Genomic DNA, 16,896 nt, shown 5'->3' with positions numbered 1-16,896 from the left:
TGACAGGCTCGATGTCACTTCAGGGACGTTGGACTGCGGAAGAAGCACTTCTCCCCATCAACATCCTGGAAAGCGGGCGGTATACAGGGCCCTGCAGTCGTCCGGCACCGCTCTTCAAGGAAGGGCGGTTCAAGTTCAGTCCGACAACGCCAGCACGGTGGCGTACATCAACCACCAGGGAGGAACTCGCAGTCGGGCTGTGATGTCGGAGGTGTCTCGCATCCTTGCTTGGGCGGAGTGCCACATTCCAGCAATCTCGGCGGTCTTCATCCCCGGAGTCCTCAATTGGGAGGCGGACTTCCTCAGCTGTCACGACGTGCATCCCGGGGAATGGTCTCTTCACCCAGAGGTGTTTCAGCTACTCGTAGACAGATGGGGGCTGCCGGAGCTGGACTTGATGGCCTCCCGTCACAATCACAAGTTGCCCGTTTACGGGGCAAGGACAAGAGATGTAGGCGCATGTCTGGTAGACGCGCTGTTGGTGAAATGGACATTTCACCTGGCGTATCTGTTTCCTCAGATATCCCTGCTACCTCAGGTCCTGTGGAAATTCAAGCAGGACGGCGGCACGCTCGTGCTGTTGGCTCCAGCGTGGCCCAGACGTCCTTGGTACTCTGATCTGAGGAGTCTCTCCATCGACGCTCCGTACCTTCTTCCTCAGCGTCAGGACCTATTGTCTTAAGGGCCCTGCCTTTACCCAGATCTGGGTCGGCTGTCTTTGATGGCGTGGCTCTTGAGACAGCTGTCTTAAGGTCTCGGGGCTTCTCTGGTTCGGTTATTCGTACCATTCTCAGGGCACGCAAGCCCGCTTCTGCACGGATTTACCACAGAGAGTGGCGCACTTTCTTTCAGTGGTGTGAGTCCAGAAACTATGATCCTCAGGTGTTCGAGTTTCTAGGATTTTGGAATTTCTTCAATCAGGTTTGGACCTAGGCTTATGCCTTGCCTTCCTGAAGGTGCATGTGTCCGCGCTGTCCGTGTGGTTCCAGCGAAGGATCGAGACACTGCCAGATGTTCACACTTCTTTCCAAGGTGTTCTCCGAATCCAGCCTCCCTTCGTGCCTTCTGTGGCTCCTTGGGACTTGGCGGTGGTTTTTCGGGTCCTGCAGGGTCCTCCTTTTGAGCCTCTTGAGTCGGTGGAACTCAAGTGGTTAACGTTTAAGACAGTTTTTCTCCTGGCAATTGCTTCTGCCAGGAGGGCGTCAGAGTTGGGGGCGCTTTCCTGTCGTCCCGCTTTTCTGATTTTTCACCAGGACAGAGCGGTGCTGCGCCCTCGTCCTGAGTTTTTACCTAAAGTAGTCTCGAAGTTCCACATCAATCAGGAACTTGTAGTGCCAGCTTTTCAGTCACCTGATCTCTCAGCTCGTGAGGCTTCCTTGGATGTAGTCCGTGCGCTTAGAATCTATGTGGACCGGACTGCTTCTGTTAGGAAGTCTGATTCATTGTTTGTCCACTTTGGTTTTCACAGGAGGGGTTGGCCTGCCAACAAACAAACGTTAGCCCCTTGGCTTTGTTCTGTTATTTGTGAGGCTTATGCACAGGAGGGTTTACCTGTGCCAGCCTCTGTTAAGGCTCATTCCACTCGTTCTGTGGGTCCCTCTTGGGCTGCTAGACGTGGCGCCTCTACTATTCAGCGGCCAACTGGTCTTCCATTCAGACGTTTTTGAGGTTCTATGCGTTTGCGTTTGACACCTTTGCCTCTCGGGATGCATCCTTCGGGTGCCGGATTCTCCTTTCTGCACAGGAGTGTCCCCGCCCTTAGTTGAACTGCTTTGGGACATCCCCAAGGTCAACCCTGTGGACCCCCTATGGACCCTGAAGTAGAAAACAAGAGATATGGTAAAATCTTACCTTTGTTATCTCTGTTTTTACGAAGTCCATAGGGTCCACAGGGCGCCCGCCCTGACGCACCTGGCTTCATATGGGCTGTGTGGCTGGTCACCGGTTTTCCGTCTCCCATTTCTGTGAGTATGGTTTCTTGTGTTTCCAGTCTTCCTTCTCTCTGTTTAGTCTCCTCCTCCGGCCGTGGCTGCTTACCAGCTGAGGTGCCTGTGGCTCGGGGGCGGGGTATAGAGGAGGATGCACTCAAGTGCATCCTGGGAGCAGCTAAAGCTTTAAATGTATGGTGCCCGTGGATCCAAATCCAGCTATACCCCAAGGTCAACCCTGTGGACCCTATGGACTTCGTAGAAACTGAGATAACAAAGGTGAGTTCTTACCATATCTCTTGTTTTTCATGTTGGCTAAGTGTCAACATGTATCGACCATTTTCATGGTGGCTATTTGTGTGTCGACATTTGCATGTCGACTATATGAGTGTCGACCTGTGGCGACCATATGCATGTCGAGTATATGAGTGTCGACATGTGCCAACCATTTTCATGTCACCCAAGTGTCGACCATTTTCATGGCTACCATTTGCGTGTCGACCATTTGCATGTCGACGATACGAGTGTCGACCTAATGACCCTGTCGTCCTTCAGTCCCTGTCGACCTTCTGCCCGTCGACCTTGTTACCAGTCGACCTTTAGTGTGTCGACCTTCTGACCCTGTCGACCTATTGCTTGTCGACCTTCAGTACCTGTCGACCTTTAGTGTTAGGCACTTACCCCGACGGTTAGGCTTAGGCACTTACCCCGATGGTTAGGGTTAGGCACTTCGGGTTAGGCACCAAGAGGAGGGTTAGGAATAAAGATTAGGGCAAAAAAAACAAACAAAAACATGTGTCGACCAGTTGCATGTCGACTATATGAGTGTCGACGTGTGGCGACCATTTTCATGTCGACCTTCAGTCCCTGTCTATCTATTGCCTGTCTATCATCCATTGTCTACCTAAACACTGTCTATCTAGACAATGTAGACCTAAACGTATTAAGTGGTGACGCCCTGAAGTGGCCCAGCCTGAGCAGCCTCGGGGGCCCTACGCCCAAACGCTCACCCAAATGTAATATATGCCAATTATAAGGCCCTTTTTCAACACTTATTAACTACTCGCACACATCTATACTTAACACTTCACTGTCACCCTTTTTCCATTTTTCGTGTGATGCCCTGGGGGGCGTCCTAGGCTGGACGTTTTTTTGGGGTGCTCTGCGCCCCGGATGTGAACCCCTTAGTGTTAGGGACTGCTAGTGACAAAGAAGCCGTGATGTGGCCAGCAGCTTCCCATGTATTTGCAAATGCATGCAACTAATATCTCTGAATCTCTATTACCATATAGTCTTCATATATTGTTGCAGGTATAACTCAGTGTGCTGAGGAACAATAGGGGGTTAAACCCCCCTTTTTCCAATTTAGCAAGGAGCCCAGTACCTTCCTGTTCTATTCAGGAGGAAATCAATAGAGAAGTGAAACATTCAATATCATTGTAGATAAAGGTGTGTCCTCTTACACTGTTAGTTCAAGTTGTGCTAAATAGCCCCTCTCTGCACCAAGTCCCAGGCGACTCAGCTGCGCAGAGTGTCTTTCTCGCTCAAAATATTTGTCTTATTCGCATGAATAAAACTGGGAGCGACAAAGCTACATTGCTAAATTACACTGATCAATCTTTTTATATCCATGTGCGACTGAGTCTGAGTAATAAGGTCTCCGATGCGAGTAGCTGCAGCTTTTCATCACACCAAGTTCCGTTGTGCTTCATCTGTGACTTTCTACGTGTATAAAGCCAATTCCTGTGAAGTTAATGTTGCAGCGTAACAACTCTAGTTCACCATGAGTGGCTTGTTGCTGCCTCTGCAATGCACATAAGATACAAAATTCATAGAAAAATATGGTACGCTACTCCTCTCGGAGCATCTCTGTCACTCTGGGCAACTTGCACTGTAATGCGTATAGACGCTAGGTGTATGAAGAAACGTCTGTAGTTTGTGGGCGGGATTGAACTACAGGCAGAAATACTGACCACTGTGTTACAATGTAGTCCATTTTCTGTTATATAATCCTCTTAAATGTTAGTCTAGCAGCTGCAGACTAGACTCTTCTTTGGTGGCAGCTTGTGCAGATGTGGGTGCAAAGCAAAAAAAATTAAGATAAACTTTTGTTTCTGGACAAACCACGTTACAGTACAAAATAATTTGTTAATTTTTTTGCATGCAAGGAAAATACAGGCCGGTTTTGCATGCAGGGGAAATAATGGCTGATTTTGCATGCAGGGGTAATACTGGCCGCTTTTGCATGCAGGGTAAATACTGTCCGCTTTTCCATGCAGGGGAAATACTGTCCGCTATTGTATGCAGGGTAAATACTGGCCGCTTTTCCATGCAGGGGAAATACTGTCCGCTTTTGTATGCAGGGGAAATACTGTCTGCTTTTGTATGCAGGGGAAATACTGTCCGCTTTTGTATGCAGGGGAAATACTGTCTGCTTTTGTATGCAGGGGAAATGCTGTCCGCTTTTGTATGCAGAGTAAATACTGGCCGCTTTTCCATGCAGGGGAAATACTGGCCGCTTTTGTATGCAGGGGAAATACTGGCCGCTTTTGTATGCAGGGGAAATACTGGCCGCTTTTCCATGCAGGGTAAATAGTACTGTCCGCTTTTGCATGCATGGGAAATACTGGCTGTTTTTGCATGCAGGATAAATACTGGCCGCTTTTGCATGCAGGATAAATACTGGCCGCTTTTGCATGCAGGGGAAATACTTGGCCGCCTTTGCATGCAGGGGAAATACTTGGCCGCTTTTGCATGGAGGGTAAATACTGCCCGCCTTTGCATGCAGAGGAAATACTTGGCCGCTTTTGCATGGAGGGTAAATACTGGCCGCCTTTGCATGCAGGGGAAATACTGGCCGCTTTTGCACATAGCACACACATACTGGGCAGCTTTGTTTTTTTCAGTGAAATTTAGACGAGCTAGGGCACACTCCTTTCCAACTAAAATCTGTCTAATCATTTTAAATATGATCCCCATGCCCCCTGTAGTGCAGTATGGTTTTGCTAAGGTGCAATTCCCCACCACACCTCCCTCCAATTTTTGCTTTGCTTTTAATGCAGAGTAAGCTGGTACATTGTATTCTGTTTCGATTATGAGCTGTTCACTGGAAAGTAAGAAGGAGCTATGAAATGCCAATCATAGGATTTGTAGTCCAACATGGGATTTAAATTGAACAATAGGACAAAAAGACATGTCTTTTAGCCACTGTAATTTGTAGTTTGCTTGTTTCCTTTTACTGTACTCCGTCTCAGTTACAGGAGACAATTAGTAGTAACAGTTTTTGCCACAGGAAAAAGTCACGTGACCTAGCTCGGGTTTACTTCTTAGTTCCTATCTTAAGTTAGAATGTATGATATTTTTAATTTTTATATTTCTTCATCTTTAAAATGTTCTGGCATATGTCTGTACAATTATAATTGCATACTTTAAATGCTGCTGCAAAACTGGAGTTTGATTACAGTATTTAATTAACCTCATTTCCTTTTTTCATAAGATGTACTTCCTAAATGTGTGATAATGAGTAAATTACTATTTTAAAGCATTGGGGGTATGCCAATAAAATTCAGTAATTATGTTAAAATGAATTGTTATTTTGAATAACCGTGTTGTGTATTTACAACTCAACCAGTTTTTGCAATAGACTCCAAATTTGTCCTATCTAACATTTTGATAAATGACTAGGCTATCTGCTGGGAATACAGTTACACTCTATAACTGCAGTAAACCTTTTCTCCAAGTCCATCTATAAACATATGACTTAGAAAAAAGAAATATGATTTCTTCTTCAGTGTCCATAGGGCTCCATAGTGGAGACATTGGGGTGTAGGGAGGACCGGACACCAACAGCAAAGCTATTCAATCCCAGGATTCTCCGGTCCTTCCCCCTAGACCCCACCCACAGCCTGAGGGCAACTCCGTTTTGTTGGTGTCCGGCAGGAGCTGGGTCACCATTTTTAACAGTGGGCTGCTTTACGCAGCCCAAGCTTATTTTTATGATTTCTTTTTTATTTCTAGTATTTTTTACTACTGAGCAGCATCACAAGACCCTTGTACGTCTGCACTGCTGCCCCATCACTCCTCTGCGGCGCCGTGACACCAGCCCTCGGCTAGGTACTCCCGGCAGGGCTCTGAGAGGGACTAGCTAGCAAACTGCAGCCCCGGAATCCAGGGGACAGGTAAGGCGGAGCCCCTCGTCTTTGTGCAGTCTTGCTCCGGTCTTAGGAGACAGACCGGAGGCGCTGATGTGGACGCTGGTTCGCCCACGACTCCACTAGACCACCGGGGCATATATAATACTGGCACAGTAGCATATATTACTGGCCAGGGGACCCGGTGGCTAACGTCGGCAAGGGGAGAAGGTGCTCTCTCTGCAGCCCCTCCCCCAAATCAGGGCGCCATTCCACTGCGGTCTTGCAGTGCCCTGAGCTGCTCCTTCCTCACCCTCCGCCCCCTCAGAAACGCGCGGCAGCCATTTTCGGCAAGCAGGTCTCCGGGAACGCTGGGTCCAGTCTCCCTCTATCCTCTCCCAAGGGCCAGGTTATACAGCGCTATATCCTACCAGCCACAGCAGTCTGTGTGGTTTATTTTGTGCCCATTGCAGATATATACAGTGTTTTTCTGCGTTTGTATGCAACTTGTGCTCTGAATGATTAAAGAAATACACAAAACATGACCTGTTGGTGGTACTTGAGGATTGGCGTCAGGATTTCCTGCTTTGAGCAATACAGCCGAAGCCATTTTGTTGGAAAAGCTCATATTCGTTTGAAATTCTGATACTGTGCAAAGCATTAATTCCATTAATCTCTACTTTCTATACTGTCAAACTTATACCTTTCCCTACTATACCCTGGCATACTAAGGTATAGGGGGTTCATTGTACCTCACATCTCCCATAAATTTGGTAGGGCTATCACATACTATATAACGCGGTTGCTCACTACACTGTGCCATATTTCACATACATCTGGGTTGCTCACTGCACTGTGTCAGATTGTATAATTTATTATCCCTGTGGCTATGGCTGACAGAGGAAAGAATAACAAGCAGGCTGCTGGTGTTTTGTAAGTCCTGCTCAGCGGTCTTTGTACAAATTGCTATACTGCCCGGACCCCTCAGTCCCGGTGTCTTCTCCTCAGGACCTACCATAGGCTACCTTTCACAGGTGCTAGCGAAAATTGCGGACCACCTAGCGGTCCCTATGGTAGCTCCCCCTATGGGATGGCCACAACTGGTGCTCCCTGCAAATCCTTTGCCTGCCCCATGGGTAGATGTACTTTCTACATCAGTACAGAGTTTGGCCAATACCTCTACAATTTTTCAGCAAATGCTGCAAAAAGAAAAGCCTTTCCTTAGTAAACCTACTAAGCGTTCTGTGTTATCTTCTCAGTCTACTCAGTTATCTGATTCTGATGCATCGTCTGGGGAGACAGAAGACGCAGACCTCTCTCACTCTGAATCCTTATCAGGAGACGAAGAGCCACCCTCTAAATTAATTATACCAGCACTGGTGAGAGCTTTAAAGTCTATTCTACAAATGGAAGAGACAGAACCCGCTCCTAAGACAAAACCGCCACTGTTTAAACTACAGAAGGTAGTTTTACCTGAGTTCCCTCACTCTGACCAGCTATCTGATCCCATGAGCTGATTGCACTAAGTGGGAAGTTTCCCCAGCAGTGGATTCTCATGTAACTCGTCTGGTCAAGAATGCTACCTTAGACATACATACTGCAACCTCCTTGAAGGAAACTACAGATAGAAAGATAGATGCTTGTCATAGATCTATATACTCTCTTACAGGAGCTATTAACTCGTCCTGCTAGGACTATGGCTTGGGTGGCAAAAGCTATTGAGAGTTGGGCAGAGGCCCTAGAAAAGACATTTCACACTGATGCTTCGAGGGAACAGCTGTCCTACATATCTTACATTAGGGATGCAGCCTCCTACTTAGGTGAAGCAGCTATGGATATGGCTCTTCTAGTCTCCAGGGAATCTACCACTTCGGTAGTGTCCCGCCATATTGTCTGGCTCCGTTCCTGGAAGGCAGATTCGGACTCTTAAGAAGGCTCTGGAATCTCTGCCTTATTCTGGAGATATTCTGTTTGGCCCAGGAATTGGATAAAATTGTGACTACCTTGGCAGCTTCCAAGACTGTGTTCCTGCCCTCCACATATAATGCAAAGCCTCGGACGTCATCCTGTAACCCCGAAGGAAAAGCTAAAGGTCAGTAATCTCCAAGGCATATCTATGGTTTGCTATACTACAGCAACATTATCAATTTTAGGCTCTGCCATTCAGCCTTTCAATGGCCCCTCCGAGGGTGGGGCGCAGTAACCGGCTAGCACTCCTTCCAGGGCCGATGGACCCCAGACAAGGCAGTGTTGCCAATCAACGTCCTAAAATTTCGAGCCATCTCCAAAGCTCTCACTCTGGCTCATGATATTGTGAAGAACAGGCCGGTACAAGTACAGTCCAACAACGTCATGGCAGTGGCCTACCTCAATAACTATGGGGGCACTCGAAGTTAGTCAGCAATGACAGAAGTGTCCCGCATGGGCCGAACACAATCTCTCAGCCATTTCTGCAGTGTTCATTCTCAATTGGGAAGCAGATATCCTCAGCCGTCACGACGTGCTTGCAGGAGAATGGTCTCTACATCCAGAAGTCTTCAACTTCTGGTGAACAGATGGGGCCTACTGGAAGTGGATCTCATGGCCTCAAGACACAACAACAAACTTCCAGTTTATGGAACCAGGACAAGGGACACCAACACTGCCTTCATAGACGCATTGTCTGTGAAATGGAACTTCTATTTGGCATATCTCTTCCCTCCAATATCCCTGTTTCCTCGAGTGCTTTGAAAGTTCAGACAGGACCCCCTCCTGTCTGAACACAGTCCTGTTGATAGCTCCGGCTTGGCCCAGACGCCATTGGTACTCCGATCTTCAAAGAGTCTCCATAGACGTTCCTCTTCAACTTCACAGGTTATACCAGACACATCTATACTACCATAGCTACAATTGCTGCATCTATACCACCAATGTCCCATTAGCCGCATCTATACCACCATTGCTACAATTGCTGCATCTGTACCACCAGTGCCACAATTAGTCGCATCTTTACCACCAGTGCTACATTAGCCGCATCTCAGCTACCGGCTCTCGGTGTCATATTTTATTCTGGTACTCCTGGGAGATCTGTGTAAACCCCTACTACTCCGAGTTTAAGTCCAGGCGGCCGCCTAAGTACCGGTGAACGTTCCTAGTTCTAAGGAAACAGGTGGCTGTTAGTGGCAGAAGACCTCGTCTGTTGAGTTCTGGGGGTTTACGCAGGGTATCCTAGGAAAACCATAACACCTAGCCTGTCTGTCTTTAATGGCTTGACTCTTGAGACATCCTTCCTAACGGCTAAGGGTTTCTCCAGCCCTGTGGTCCAGACCATGCTCAGAGCCCGTAAACTGGTCTCAGCTAGAATTGACCACAAAATATTACATACATATTTCCAATGGTGTGCTCCAAGAAACTTTTGACCTTCAAGTTTTTAAAGTTTCTAGAATTATTTCCTTTCTTCGGGCTGGATTGGGTCTTGGCCTCTGCCTAGCATCTCTGAAGGTGCAGGTCTCTGCTTTGTCCATCTGGTTCCAGTGCTGAATTGCTCATATACCGGATGTTCACACCTTCTTGCAGGTGTTCTAAATAAACAACCTCCCTTTGTCCCTCTTGTGGCTCCATGGGATTTGTCAGTGGTGCTCCAAGCACTTCAGGAACCTTCATTCAACCCCTGGAATTAGTGGATGTCAAATGGCTCACTGCGAAGACTCTGGCCTGATTCAGAGCTGGACGCTCTGACAGAGCGCTCGCTTTGAATCAGGGCTGTCCCTCTTACTGTTTGGAGCGGCCTCCTGGCCGCTCGCATAGCTGTGGGTGACCACCCACAGCTATAGCGAGCGGCCAAAATGATGGTCGCGATGGTCAAGAGCATCGCGACCATCGGGCTTGCGACTAGACCCTTGCGGTAGGGTCTCGCTGCCACAAGCCCTGGAGTGCTTTTGGCTCTATCAGAGCCAAAAGCACTCCCACTGACATCACTAGTGATGTCAGTGGGGCTGGTCCCAGACGGCAGGCATTCCCATGGGAACGCCTCCGTCTGGGCAGCCACGCCCCCGGCACACCCACCAAAGGGGGCGTGCTGTCAATCACCATCGACAGCACGCCCCCTTTGGTGCGAGACCCATAACGACGGCTTGGCCGTTGTTATTCGGGTCTCGTGCATGCGCATGACGGAACCGCCTCCGTCATGCGCATGCGCACTTGGGCAACATCGACGCGCTTGCGAGCACTCAGTGCTCGCGAGCGGGTCTGAATCAGGCCCTCTGTTTCTTCTGGCTATAGCATCTTCCCGGTAGTTTCTCGTTTCCACCTAAATGAGGACATTGTGGTTCTGGCCTTTCAATCACCAGACCTCTCGGCAGGTGAGGCCCCGTTGGGTATGGTCCTTGCTTTAAAGATCTACGTGGAACGTACTACTCCCTTCAGAAAATCGGACTCCCTCTTTGACCTATATGGATTCCACAAGAAGGGATTGCCAGCTAACAAACCGACTCCGGCCAGATGGATTCTCACAGACTTACACGCAGGCTGGCCTTCCTGTGCCGACTAAAGTCTCTGTTCGTTCTACTTGCTCTGTGGGTCCCTCGTGGGCAGCCCGGCGTGGTGCCTCTGCTGAACAGCTATGCAAGGCGGCCACGTGGTCTTCTGTTCTCACCTTTCTTAGGTTTTCCTTTAATACATTTGCCTCAGAAAGCTTTGCCGTTGGTGTCCGGTCTTCCAGGTCCCACCTACACCCCATTGTCTCCCCTGTGGACCCTATGGACTTCGAAGAAAGATAGTTAACAAGGGCAAGTTTTACCATAACTCTCCTTATTTCATTTTCTACAACTCCGGATTTTTGTTTTATTGATCTCTCTTGATTGATATGAAGATTGTCTTTTGAATTAAATGTTCTTTTGCCTCCTAGTGAAAAATAAGCATTTATGAAAATTGTATCTAACGACTTAAGTGGATACTAGGGCCTTAAACTGAAATATATGATGTGAATTTGAACAGAATCTGAGCTCTTGCATCCAAGGTCAATCTATGATGATGATGATGATTGATTATTTTGTAAACAATATGTATTCTGCAAATCTGTAAAGCTCATACATCTAAGGGTACTTGCTAACAGATGCACATCTATACTATGATGCATTGCCCTTGTCAAAATAGGGAACACGCTGGCAGTACTAGAATGTTGATTTTACAGGAAGCCGTAAAATGAAATGACCATGCTTGCAACTAATTTTATTACCTGTTGAGGGGATTATCTTTAAAATAAATCCTTGTGTGTATATGTAAATTTTTTTTTTAAATATAATTCTATATACCTAATGCTGAAAATAGTTTGCATTGCAAAGAGTGGCTCTGATATAACTGTTATAATTTCGATTTCACAGGATTTTTCCCTATGTACTAAAGATCAATAATGTGTAAATGGGTTCGATTTTCAAATGTCATTTTCAACTGAATAGCTGTCAGATATTCATACAGATAATAGTTGGGAAAGAGTTGAAAAGCAATAGGTTGCCAACACCTTTTTCTACAGTGATTTGTAGTTTTATTACATTTCGTGGGATGGTAAAAGCATTCCCAGACCTAAAGACTGTCAGCTTGTGTGCACAGGGAATGGGTTTTACTTTTTACTGTAAATATAAGGTGTATGATTTGAGACACTATCACTTTAGGAAGTTCTAAATGTAACTTTTAGTGATATCTATTCACAAGTACTGCGGATTGTTTTGGGTTCTAAATGACACCAAAACCAGTGCTTAGTAAATTTAGCCCTTTGTCTTTCTATATGGACTAAGCTGAGATGTCCTACTTAAAGACCTACAGATGAGCACAATTTTAATATAGCTCTGGTACAAGTACTCATTTATTTCTATACTTTACTCCTACATATGAACAACAGTTTTCTAAATACTACTCCTAGTAGGCGCCTTTTTTCCCCACTCTTATTTTATATATATCACACCATCTAGCTATAACATTAAAATCACTGATAGATTAAGTGAATAAGATTGATTATCTCATTACAATGGCACCTGTCAAGGGGTGAGATATATAAGTCAGCAAGTAAACACTGGAAGCAGGAAAAATGGGCAAGCGTAATCTGAGTGACTTTGACAAGGGTCAAATGGATAGACGACAGGTCAGAGAGTCTTCAAAACGGCTGGTCTTGTGGGTTGTTTCTGTATTCAGTGGTTAGTCCCAACCAAAAGTGGTCCAAGGAAAGACAACCGGTGAACTAACATCATGTTTGTTGGTGCTTAAGACTCATTGATGTACTTAGGGAGCGAAGTCTAGCCTGTCTGATCCAATCCCACAGAAGAGCAACTGTAACACAAATTGCTGAAAAGGTTAATGATAGTCAGAACACACAGTGCATCGCAGCTTGCTGCGTACCCGCAGACTGGTCAGCGTGCCTTTGCTGAACCCTGTCCATAGCCAAAAGCACCTACAATGGGCACATGAGAGTCAGAACTGTACCATGGAACAATTGAAGAAGGTGGCCTCGTCTGATTTTTTATTTCTCCTTTACATGTGGACAGACAGGTGCGTGTGAGTGGTTTACCTGGGGAAGAGATGGCACCAGGATTCTTCCTATAGTGCACCAGGATGTACTATAGGAAGAAGGTAAGCCGGAGGAGGCAGTGTGATGCTCAGGGCAGTGTTTTGCTGGGAAACCTTACTTTGACACATACCGCCTACCTAAACCTTGTTGCCGACCAAATACATTCCTTTATCACAATGGTATTCCCTGATTGCAGTTTCCTCTTTCATCAGGATAGTGTGCCCTGCTACACAGTAAAAAGTGTTCACATGCCGGTGTCTAGGACCCCATTACAGGGTCCGGCATTGTCACGTTATGTCCATGCATGTGCCCGCTATTTGACTGCAGCATCCCCAAAGTGTTTAGGCATGTTCCAAATATGCACAAAACAAGACTCTAGACAATCTTCGGCAGAACAACTTTTACCTTTGTCCTTTCCAAGTCCAAGTGTTCCTTGGTCTCACATGTCCATGGACTTCATTAATGAATTAGCCCTTCTAACAAGTAAACCAACATCTGGGTAGTGGTAGATGTTTTTTTTAAATGGCCCATTTTGTACCACTTAGTGGACTTCCTTCCACTCCAGTTCTGGCAAAACTATTCATCTGGGAAATCTTGCGTGTCAGTCTCTGCCTGCAGAGTACAGTTTGTGGACAATTTTTTTTGGTCTCTGTGCAATGCACTGGGTACCATCCACAATCGAATGGCCAGACTAAGCAGGTCAACCAACATCTGGAGACTTTTCTACACCTGTACACTGTATATCTCATCATCTCAAGATGACTAGTCTGATCTTTTTCCATGGGCATAATTCACCCACAACAACCACAATCACGAGTCCTCTATTTCCCCTACATTCCATACTGTATATGATTTATACTCTCGGGTTTCATAATTTTCCGCCAAGCCATCAGCTTTTGTTCTGGCAATGTAGTCTCTTCTTCAAGACTTCTCTAAAATCTTCTTTCCTTTAATGCTTCTCAACACTACTAGATTTATGTAGATAAGAAGCATAAGGATATTCCAAGTTTATAGCCTGTCCATATGCAATCTTCTCCTCTAGGTACCATCAATTAAGTTTGCTCCATGATAAATTGGTATTTCAGTATTTCTTGGGTCATTAACTGCGTCTCTTACATACTTCAGTTACCTCCCATTTCCAGAATCCTAATTTCTTCCTTATATATCCCTTCTGAACTCCCTTGGTGCTTAACCGCTTCTACTCACCCAGTCAAGAGTCTCTGAAAATTCATCCACAATATGGAGAAGAATATGAGGTTAAAAACATTCTTGATTCTCGATTCCAATATTGCCATTTGGTATACTTTATCGACCTGAAATTATATGGTCCTGAGGAGAGAGCTTGGGTCAAGACTTCCAATGTACATACACAACGATTGGTCTGAAAATTCCATCTTCGGTTCCAATTGGAGTTGCAAGTCAAGTGTTCGGTGGCCACTCCTAAGAGGTGGGTTCTGTCCCAAGCTGGAGTCAGAGACCCTGTTACCTGATCCGTCGGTATAACTATGTAACCATCCATGTACCTGCTGGCTGCCTGCAACATCCATAAAGTGTATAGTCACTTATCTGTAAATGTGGCTCTGATTTTTTACCTCCCGGCGGTTCCTGCCATTATGAACCCTTTGCGCCGCCATTTTGGACTATTTCACATAATCCACTCTGCCATCCAGCTTCCAGCAGCTCCAGTCATATGCCCCTTCCAGCCTATCCGCGCTCCAATCGTTTGTTACCTGCTCCAGTATTGCTTCACAGCACCCTGCTCCATTCTGTTCCAGCATTTTGCTTCAGTATTGCTTCACGTTCAGTCCTGGAATATCCCTGCAGTCTGCTTTAGTAGTGCTGTCAGGATCCAGTTCCATTGTTTTCTACAGTTTGCCTTAGTAGTGCTTCTGGCATCCAGTTCCAGTGTAATTGCAGTTTGCTTCTAATACCCCGACCAACTGTTTCAGCCATGGGCTATCCTACTAGCTTGCATCTGGTTTCAGTGTTAGTTTATTAGTGACTTACATGAGAAATGGCATTATTAGGTCTCATAGCTTCAATCACACTCCCGCAGATCCATCTAGCTTAAGGCGTCTACTCCTGGATCATCAAACTCCTAAGGTTGTGACACAGGAATGGTTTGAGGATCATGACAAAGAGCTCCAGCTGTTGACTTAGCCTCCGAATTCCCTAAGTCTCAGTCTGATGGAAAAACAAGTCAAAGCCATGGAGGCCCCACCTCGCAAGTTACAGGACTTAAAAGACCTGCTGCTAATCTCTTGGTGTAGATACTACAGGACACATTGAGAGGTCTTGTGGAGTCCGTGCCTCGAAGGGTCAGAGCTGTTTCGGCGGACCTACACAATATTAGTCAGGATATATCTATCTATATCCTGTTTAGAACTTTTTCACTTGTATTTGTTGTTATTTTAAGTAACCGTGCCAACGGAACTGTCATGGAAAATAATAATTGTTTGGTGGAAGTTCCTTTGTATCATACAGCTGGAAGAGCTAAATGAAGCATATGCCTGTGTGTTATATTTAGGTTAACAGAATAATGTGTTTTTTCTATGGTATTGTGGTATGGGATTTCACTTCTTAGAATATCCCTGTGCAGTTTGAAAACAGAATGCTGAGTACGCTTTGAAATCCTGTACAATTCTTATATTGTTTTCAACTAACTAAATTGTTATTTTATGATATTGTAATTGCTAACTCACACTTGAAGCAGTCATTTCTATAGGATGGGATAATATCCATGATAATGCAACCATTCCGTTCACTAGGAAACCATACCCCTACTAAAAAGCACAAAGTGGTTCCTTACACTATGAGAGCCATTAATCATACTAATGTATCATTTACATTTTTATTGTGACTCATTTGGTAACAATGGGAAAAATATTGTGGTGTCAAGGGAAGAAATCCATTGAAGTGACAAAATTCATAAGATAGGTGCCTATTATCGTGTAGGTTCCCCTCTAGCCCAATGAAGTGCAGAAACTCGACGTGGCATAGATTCAACAAATGGACAGAAGACCTCTGGAGAGATGTTGACCCATGCTGTCTGGATAGCTTTCCACAGCTCCCTGATATTTGTGGTTGCAGGACCTTGGGTGCGATTGGACCTCTCCAACAAATCTCTTAAATGGAAGATAAAGATAAACACCGCGCAACGGTACTAGTAAATCTTTTTATGTGTAATATGCTGCTAGGAGGTAGGAGGGTACACTTCACCTTACCCTCATTGGTTTACAAGTGAATGAACAGAAGGGGGGTTACTTCCAGCGCAATACAACATAAAAATATATATACAAAATCTTATATTTATAATAAAATTAATTAGTATATATTCATATTTATACAATTTGTGTACCTGTATATAGTAGAAACAATAGTGGTCCTAATACCGGTATATACCAAATATAACAATCAAGACAACAACATTAAACATGTAACATATAACATAAACAGAGTGGCAAACCGCTTAAATAAGCGTATTACTTTCCACCTTGAAAGGTGATAAGGGAAATTAGTTCCTTATTTCCTGTATAAAGTGACCATTCAAAATTATGGACTCTTGACACTATCAGATAGTTGACAAATAGTTGTTCATATAATCCTATAGGAATGTGAGGGAGATTATAAAATATACAGTAGATCTCTACCTCAATTTCCAGGATCCAGTCTAATGATGCCAAGCAACCAGTGTATGTTAGCCTTCCTGCTTACAGTATGCTTCCTTGAAAGGGGATGCAATAGATGTAGAGTCTGCCGGCAGACTTAATGTTTCCTTGTTCAACGTTTCACCCTATGATAGGGCTTCCTCAGGAACAAACACTGTGTTTTTTTTTGATAAATAAAATAAAACAATATTTAAAATTTATCTTGATTTTGATTTATATATAAATTTTTATGTTGTATTGCACTGGAAGTAACCCCCCTTCTGTTCAAATCTCTTAAATGCTCTATTGGGTTCATCTCGGGCGAACTTGATGGCCACACCATTCGGCGGAGCTCTCCAGAATGCTACCTGCACCAATTCTGCACACCTTGTTACCAATGACACTGTGCATTATTCTGCTGGAATATTCCGTCATTATGAGGGTACATGAAGTCCATGAAAGGCTTCAAATGGCCATAATGCAATGAAATGTAGTGGTTACCGGTCAATTACTTGTTCAGGCAGACCGGCGGACCCAACCCATGCCACATGACAACTGGATTCAATGAGGTCTGTGCCACACCTGAACATACCAACTGTCCAAAACAACTGTAACCGTGAGTTAACAGACCACGCCACATGTCGCCAGTCCTC

General features: G+C 45.3%; 1 protein-coding gene across 1 annotated transcript in view; it reads left to right on the top strand.

Annotated features, from left to right (window-relative positions):
- Positions 1-16,896, top strand: part of DROSHA (drosha ribonuclease III) — a 375,790-nt gene that overhangs the window by 57,935 nt on the left and 300,959 nt on the right. The window lies entirely within an intron of this gene.

The sequence above is a fragment of the Taudactylus pleione genome, unplaced genomic scaffold (assembly GCF_031769625.1).
Source record: "Taudactylus pleione unplaced genomic scaffold, aTauple2 ptg000083l, whole genome shotgun sequence".
NCBI lineage: Eukaryota > Metazoa > Chordata > Amphibia > Anura > Myobatrachidae > Taudactylus > Taudactylus pleione.
Note: the sequence above shows the minus strand (reverse complement) of the source record. Positions and strands in the feature narration are given on the sequence as shown.